This window comes from Suncus etruscus, chromosome X, assembly GCF_024139225.1.
Source record: "Suncus etruscus isolate mSunEtr1 chromosome X, mSunEtr1.pri.cur, whole genome shotgun sequence".
NCBI classification, from domain to species: Eukaryota; Metazoa; Chordata; class Mammalia; order Eulipotyphla; family Soricidae; genus Suncus; species Suncus etruscus.
The window spans coordinates 76,938,499-76,947,778 of record NC_064868.1 but is presented as its reverse complement, the minus strand read 5'-3'; the positions used below and the strand labels follow the sequence as shown (position 1 = coordinate 76,947,778).

Genomic DNA, 9,280 nt, shown 5'->3' with positions numbered 1-9,280 from the left:
CAGATAAGTGAGGCTATTATTTGTCCTTTATCTGACTTGAGGCTAGTATATGTCCTTCATCTGACTTAGTTTGCTTAAAATCTCACCTCTTGGTCCCCCAAACCCCACCAAACTTAACAATTAATTAATATATTTTGAACTTGGATCCCTGAACAACAATATAGCAGGTAGAGCATTTTTCTTGTATGCAGTTGACCCAGGTTCAATCCCTGGCATCCCATATGGAACACTGAGCTTGCTAGGAGTAATTCCTGAGCACAGAGTGAAGAATAACCCCTGAGCACTATTGGATGTAGCCCCGAAACAAAGACATGTTTTTCTGAACACCCCAAACTCATTTATTCCCAGAAGCTTTATATTTATTATTTTTCCTGACTGAAATGCCTTTTTATTAGACAGAGGCATAGGTAATTTGTTCCCATCATTCAAGAGGTAACTCAAGTACTACTCTACAAAAAAGGCCTGACAAACATAACTTTAGTAGTAACCCTCATTGCTACTAAAAAAAAATTAAAAACTTTTAAACCAAATTTATTTTTCTATCAAATTTTACCAATTAACCATTGGCTTGTAACACTATTGCTTCATACCATTTTTTTAAAATTTCTTTTTAATTGAATCACCATAATTTACAAAAGTATTCATGATTGAGTTTCAGGTGTACAATATTCAAGCACCAATTCCTTCACTAGTGTCACCTTCCCTTCACCAATGTCCCTAGTTTTTCTTCCACACACATCTTCTCCCACCAAGCCTTCCTCTATGGTAGACACTTTTTTGTTGTTTTAAGAACAGACTCAGTGATGCTTAGGGGTTAATCCTGGCTCTACACTCAGGTATTACCTCCTCGGTGCTCTGGGACAACGTGGGATGAAACTGAAAGAAAAGGCAAATGATTGTCCTAGAAGCAGGCTGGGGTGGTGGTAGAGGAAATTGGGGACACTGGTGGTACGAAATGTGCACTGGTGAAGGAAAGGGTGTTGGGACTTTTATGATTAAAACTCAACTGTGAACAACTTTGTATTACATATCTCCTGGCAAATCAATTAAAAGTTATTATTTGTCAAATTGACAGTGATTAATTATTATTGATAACTTATTTGTTATATCATATAAATAATAAAGTATGTTTTAAATATGATCATATGGGTGTGGCTATCTTTAATTTGAACAGAACTTAAACTAAGATCAAATATGTAGGACACAAATATATAAATGAAAAATATAACTATTTTTAACAAATCTTATCAAAGGTCATTGTGATGGCTAATTTTTTTTTTTTTTTTGGTTTTTGGGCCACACCCGGTGATGCTCAGGGGTTACTCCTGGCTATGCGCTCAGAAGTCGCTCCTGGCTTGGGGGACCATATGGGACGCCGGGGGATCGAACCGCGGTCCGTCTCCTAGGCTAGCGCAGGTAAGGCAGGCACCTTACCTCGAGCGCCACCGCCCGGCCCCCGTGATGGCTAATTTTATGTGTCAGTTGGGAGTGTATTTTTATATGAGATTAACATTTAAATCAGTGAACTTAGGGGAAAGCATATTGCCTTCCATAATGTGGGTGGGCCTCATCTAATCATTTAAATGTCTGTACAAAACAAAAACACCAGATTCCCTGAGGAAGAAGATTTCTATATTTAGACTAAAACTTCATCAGTGACGCTTTTTGGTCTTGTCCACATAACAGATCACAGACTTAGACTACACACACACACACACACACACACACACACACGCACGCACACACACACACACACAAAACCCTTGTCTATTTTGTTGTTAGTCAAATTCCCATAAATTTGACTGGAGCATGTATTTATATTTCTGCAAATGGCTTTCAATTATTTCTTTAAAACAAGATTTTATAATTGAAGCGGAGGAAAGGAGAATGAAGGTTGTACGAGACTGGTCCGCCAAGTCTTGGCAGGCTTTGTTAAGTGCACTTGGATGAAATATTGGCTGTAACTTGATTTAATCTACAAAAGAGGTTTTAGATATATTGTGCCTTACATCCAAAAGGCTGAAAACTACAATTTCATCATTTGGATCTAGTCACAGCTAATACTTATACTAATTGACCAAACCATTACTGTTACGGCTTCCCAGAATAATGTAATCTTTACACCCCCAGAGAAAACCTAAGGACATCCAGGAAGAAATCTTAGGTCATTAGCATGATTGAACATTTATTAGGCTTTCACAGTGCACTAGCCTGGTTAGGATGCACAGGAGACCTAGACTTTGCTTATACACAACTTCATTTGAAAGGAAAATGGCAGAACTCTGCTAGGCCACTCTTAAAAAGGCAAAAGAAAAATGGAGACCAGTTGACTGAGTTCCATAATATTTATCAATTCCATTTTGAGGGGCTGTATTGGTAAATAAAGTGGAAGCTATTTTTATGAATCTATGTGGTCATGTCTAAATTTATATGCATATGGTATTATGAAAGTAGTATTAAAATGTTCTCATATTTTTCTGCTTCCACTTTTAACCCTGCATTTTTTTCTACAAAGCATCCAGAAAAAGCCATTTGAAATTTTAATCAGATCATGGCATTTCCCTGCTTAAAAGCCATCCAGAAATTCCCATCTCACTCAGCACAGTCCAAAATGCTTCTATCAAGTATCCAACATTCTGAATCTCTGGATTGTAGTGACACTCATTTCTCCTCTTTTTAGTCATTCCTCTATTAAAGTTATTTTCTGTTCTTCATAATGTGCTCTCAAGATCTTCTGCTTGGTGTTTCTTTTTACTTTGATTCATATCTCTGTTCCAGGATTTTATCATAATAGACCTTAATCAACAGTAACCCCAAGGGACAGAGATAACTCAAAGGCTAGGGATCTATGCTGAGCATGTGCAAATCCTGAATTCAGTCGCATGCCTCACTTAGCACCTCTGGGTTTAGCCATCATGGCCTACTAGTATCTCCTTGTGCTTGAACTTGAAAATAACTCAAAACACATAAAAGCAGAGCCCACCCTATTATTACATTTAAAAAATATTGTCTTTCTTAAATAACATATTGCTACATGAAGTATCCCTTTCTGTTTACTGTGTCTCTCCCTCCTCGAATAAAATGTATTCGTAAGGGAAAATCAAACTTGTTTGTTAACTCTTTTATTTTTAAGGCCTGTAAAATTGTCTGGTATTGTGTAAGCATGCAGTTACTAATTTTTGAATAAATAAAAAAGTAAAGAGTACCTGTATTAAAAAAAAGAGTACCTGTATTTGAATCCTGACTCCCTGATTACATGTTCTGTGCTCTTGAGGCACTTCAGTTTTCATTGTTTGCCTTTATTCTTAAAAGTGATCATAGAAACATTACCATATATGATATTGGTTATCAAGTTAGTTTATATATATGTAAATAAAGTATCAGGGTTTAGTGTGGTCCTAAATATGTTGCATGTAAGGATTTTTTCATTTCAAAACTACTAACCTGCTACTACTACTACTTTCTATAACCATCTAAATCAGATAGTTTAATCAAAAGTAACCCAAAGGGATGGAGTTAATGGAAGTAAGAATAGTTTTAGAAGGATAATCATATTTTATAAAATATATAGTATTATGCATATATTAGAGATTGTTACCTGGACTTATCATTAGATTAATTTGCTAATTCTTAGGTTGATTATATGTGTTTATATTGTTATTGTTTTGCACCTATGCACTAGAGGTGCTTAGGGCTTAGTCTTAGCTCTGAACTCAGTGATCATTCCTATTGGTACTCAGGGACTATATATGGTGCCAGGGATTAAACCCAGGAGGGTTGTGAGAAAAGTGTCTTACTTGCTAAACACTGTTTCCAGTCCTGGTTAATTATATATGCACCAAATTCTTAATTGATTTACAAATAAGATTTGTAAATTATTTTGATTTACACAGAATAAATATTATCTGATGTACATTGTGATTCACATAGTTTTTACATAGGTTTTAGGTAGATTGCTTACATTTTAAGACAGTGTCAGTACACATAGATGAATGATAAATGGAGGGTTGGGTAGCAAAAATTATTATGAATATGAAAACATAGCATACATAGGGTTCTTCATACCACCACTGTTGTCTGTGTTTTATGAGACTGCTTCTTTTAAACTTTTTAAAACTAAATCACTCACTGTGAGATACAAGGTTGTGAAATTGTTTATGATTGAGCTTCAGGCATACAATATTCCAACATTCATCCCTTCACCAGTGCATATTTCTCACCACCAATGTCTGCAGTTCCCCTCCTGCTCTTCCCCTTGCCTACCTCCAGGGCAGACATTTATCTCTCACCCTTTTTATATTTTTGGGTGCTGAAAGGAGTTAAATATTCATTATACATTTTCAGTAATAGTATTGAAATCCATAGTACCTAAAAGGAAAGAAGGGAGAAAACCCCACTTAATTTTTTTGAAAATAGTAATGCAGGTTATTAGAGGGATGTATTATATGGCTAGATTTCAACTAGAGATAGTTACTATAGGTCCAAAGAACATTGTACATGAACATCAGTTTTAAGTATCTTAGAATTGTTTTCATGTGTGATTTATGATAAAAGTACTGTTTGTGGGTCTGTTATTTACAGACACATATTTTCATAGTGATGGTTTATAATTTACATAAAAGGATCAAAGTATAGTGATTTACAAAAATATAATATATCTTGGGCAGTGGAAAAATCAGCTTGAAAGTAAAGGCTTTCTCAGTAGGACTAAATTCAGTCAATAAAATGAAACAGTACTATTCCTTTAGACCTCTATCACAGAGAACAATTTTTGTCAATATATTTAACCTATAGAAGTAGTTTGGAAAGAGCTGCAATTTGAAGTCCTGGTCTCATTGTAATTTTGAATTTTTATAGCTAAAACTCTATCCTATGAAATAGGAAACATTTTGAGTGTTACTATCTAATCTCATTCAAGAGCCTACAGAAAAGAACTTGGAGTTGAATGATATATAATGCAGTTTTTGTTGATACATTTTTGGTATCTATCATGGAACTGAGTTTGAAATGCTACCTAAAATCTTTCAGCATTTGATCTTTACCAAATTTTTAATACTTTGAGTTTGAATATTTTGTAAAAAAATAAGTGGGCTGTCAATGGTAGGGTAGGTCCATAATGAAAGAATTTTTCAAGGCATTCAAAGGTTAGTATTATATATGAATAAGTATTAAAATTATAAAACTAGAAAAATTTGCCACTGCAGGTTTTCTACCTCCTACTCACATATGCTTCTCTCAGTATTTAGTAGGAAAATGTACTTGTTTTGGAGTTAACTAGCATATACAGAATTTGGACCTTAATAGCAAATGATTTTATGCAAGTAACTTTAATACTGATGCTCAGTTTTTATGTCTATAGGATAAGGAAAAAATGATACATGCTTTTCAGGAAATGTAATATTACTTGCATTAGTAATTTCATTAATGTGCATTAACATAAACTGATTGACATATGGTAGGTATTAAGCAAGTGGCAATTATTAAGATTGCTTTAGCTTTTGAAAATAATTACAATTCAGGACATTAACAGAAGGAAAGAAGCTATATAATTATTTAAATTGATATCAAATCATTTGATAAAACATAGACATTATTCTTTCATGATGAAAAATCGCAGTAAACTAAGTTTAGAAAGCAATTTTTATAAGTTACATGAAACCAGAAAAGCTAGATAATGTAATAGATTTTTTGAAATTAAGACCACAAATAATTTATCACAGCAATTTACATACATGCCAAAAAAGCAGCGGGCACTATTTGCTTTCTAATTTAGGCTGGCAATGTGGTTTCTGTTGGCCAATGTTGTAGAAGTGTCCTTCTGTGACTTGCGGTCCTTGGCTTCAAGAACCTTGCATCTACTTTTCTGGTTTGAAATGCTCTTGAAGCCACATAAAGAAGCTTCATTAAAATAATAGAGAGACGAGAGACCAGGTGGACAGTAAAGCCCTAGAAATATGCAGAGAATACTTAAATTGCTCTAGAATCCCAGTTGAACCAATGTACAAGTTGAACATCATAAAGTGATGTTAGTACGTGGCAGAATATGAGAGGTAACCCTTTGATAATCTATAGATTTGTAAAATATTGTGTAGTTTTTTGTAACTAATATTTATATTAACTATTAAATAACATAATTAATAATGAGTATATAATTTTTCCACTAAGATCAAGAACAAGAATATCAACTGGCTATAGTTCTATATGGCTGTTATTAACAAGTTCTAGCTTATGCAGTAAGACAATTTAATAAAATAAAATTTTATTTTATAAATGATATATACTGATATAAAATAAAGATTATATTATTTTGTTATCCAGTAACTATATTCTTATCAATGATTTATGTGTAAACAAAAGCTAATCATTCTACCAAAGTCAATTAAAGGCCAGTAAAGCAACAGGCAGACTTGCAGCTTACTTCATTAACCTGCTTTAGGATAACTGCAAATTTCTACATTTGTGCACATAATTTCTTTATTTTACTTATAATATTTATTTTAATTATAGTGGCTTACATATCATTGAGGATAATATTTTAGGTACACATTAACATAAAAACAGGGGAGTTCCCATCACCGAATTGTCCTCCCTCCACCTCCATTCCCGTCCTACCTCCCATATCCTCCTCCTTCACCCCCGGGGCTGCCAGAATAAGTGGTCCCCTCTGTGCCTAGCTAACTACTTAGTGGTCCTACACCTGTTTGGTCTTGGTACCTCCCTTATTCCCCGCTTTAATTGGGAGGTGGGACTAGATAGTTCAAGTTATGTGGTTTTGTTTGAAGAAGAGAAAGGTAGTAAACTGGGGGAAAAAATCAAATACGCCGAAAATGGGCGGAATCCTTCTGGAAGCTCTCATCCTAGGTTTGAGAGACGAAGGGGAAAAGGAGGATGAAACACCACAACAGTACAAAAAGAAGTGTCAAGTAAAATATCCAGTGGGCACTCCAACAATAAATATAAGCACCACATAAAGGCCATGGTCTTGAAATAAAAAAACATGGCAGAGCACATAAAGGAAGGAAAGAAAAGAAGAAAAAAAATATAAATGGAGACAACAACTTCAATAACCACACCAAAACAAAGAAATCGACAAAAACTAGATAAATAACTAAAAAAATTGTTTTGTGCTTTTTTACCTTTTTTGTTTTTTTCTTCCCTCCTGCACAGGCACAATAAATATTGGGGTCATTCGAAAAGGAATTCCCTTGTCCTAAGAGAAACAGGGTTCCTCTGCCCTTGAAATATATTATCATGGGATTAACTATAGACTCCTGTCAGGTTCATTTACCCTTCCTCTTGGTGGTACACATAATTTCTACAACCACATCTGTCACCAGTGTATCTTCCGCCTCCCCCAAAGACCCCAGTGCCCCTCTTTTTCAAAACACCCACCAATGCAGTTGTGTATCTTTCAGTGTATCTTTAAGTTCATGCATGAGAAAGATCATTTTGTATTTACCTTTTTCTTTCTGATTTAATTCACTTAGCATGATATCCTACAGTTGCATATGTGATTGTTTGTGTAAACATTCTAAGGAATTTACAAAAGCTACTAAAGTAATAAGTGAATTGAGTAACACTAAACAGTAAAAGGTGCAATCTATTAAAACTTTGTGCTCCCACCGGGAGAGTAAATGAACCTGAGCGGAGTCTATAGTTAATCCTATGACAATATACTCCAAGGGTAGAGAAACCCCATATCTCTTAGGCCAAGTGAATTCCTTTTCGAATGACCCCAATATTTACTGTGCCAGTGCAAGAGGGAAAAAAGGCAAAAAGCACAAAATTTTTTTATTATATATATACATATATATATTTTTTGTTTGTTTGTTTTTGGGCCACACCCGGCGGTGCTCAGGGGTTACTCCTGGCTGTCTGCTCAGAAATAGCTCCTGGCAGGCACGGGGGACCATATGGGACACCGGGATTCGAACCAACCACCTTTGGTCCTGGATTGGCTGCTTGCAAGGCAAACGCCGCTGTGCTATCTTTCCGGGTCCATATATTATTTTTTATCTTCATTTATTATTATTATTTTTATTTACCTATCTACTTTTTGTAGATTTCTTTGTTTGGGGGGTGATTATTGAAGTTGTTGTCCCCATTTATATTTATTTTTCTTCTTCTTTTCTTTTCTTTCTTTATGTGCTCTGCCATGTTTTTTTTTTATCTCAAGACCATGCCTTTTTTTGTGGTGCTTATCGTTATTGTGGAGTGCTCACTGGATATTTGACACTTCTTTTTCTCCTTCGTCTCTCAAACCAATTATGAGAGCCTCGAGTCTAGAAGGATTTCGCCCATTTTCGGCGTATTTGACTTTTACACCAGTTTATTACTTTTCTCTTCTTCAAACAAAACCACATAACTTGAACTATCTAGTCCTGCCTCCCAGTTAGAGGGGAAAATAAGGGAGGTACCAAGACCAAGTAGGTGTAAGACTACTTAGTAGTAAGCTAGGCACAGAGGGGACCACATATTCTAGCAGCCCTGGGGGTGAGGGAGGAGGATATGGGAAGTAGGACAAAAACGGAGGTGTAGGGAGGACAAATCGGTGATGGGAATCCCCCTGATTTTATGTAAATATGTACCTAAAATATTATTGTCAACAATATGTAAGCCACTATGATCAAAATAAAAATCATATTAAAAACTTTGTGCTCATATATTAATAGAGAATATTTGGTAAGTAAAAGTTTGTTATATTATCTTCAAAAGTATAAAAATACCTTGTATTTCACTAAAGGATTACAAGATCCTTAAACTGGAATTAGCAAAGTAATATTGAGAGAACTTTAAGTTTTTAATAAATTTATTCAAAGACCCAGTATGCTAATATATCAATTATCTCCAAATTCATCAAAAGATTCCGTAAAATTCTTTTAAAATCACATATAAACTTTTGTAGAATTAACAAAATAGCTATACCATTATTCTGATTGAAAATATTTTGAGTGCTCTCTTCGGCAGCACATATACTAAAATTGGAATGATACAGAGAAGATTAGCTTGGCCCCTGCGCTAGGATGACACCCAAATTTGTGAAGTATTTAAAAAAAAGTATTTTGAGGGCCCGGAGAGATAGCACAGTGGCGTTTGCCTTGCAAGCAGCCGATCCAGTACCAAAGGTGGTTGGTTCAAATCCCGGTGTCCCATATGGTCCCCGGTGCCTGCCAGGAACTATTTCTGAGCAGACAGCCAGGAGTAACGCCTGAGCACCGCTGGGTGTGGCCCAAAAACCAAAAAAAATTATTTTGAAAGAACAACAGTTTTTGTTTTATAT

General features: G+C 35.1%; 1 non-coding gene across 1 annotated transcript; it reads left to right on the top strand.

Moving 5' to 3' along the window:
- The first annotated feature begins 8,951 nt into the window (after positions 1-8,951).
- LOC126000284 (U6 spliceosomal RNA) lies at positions 8,952-9,063 on the top strand. The gene has a single exon (XR_007492636.1). It is a non-coding gene; the product is annotated as a U6 spliceosomal RNA (small nuclear RNA).
- Positions 9,064-9,280: the final 217 nt, after the last annotated feature.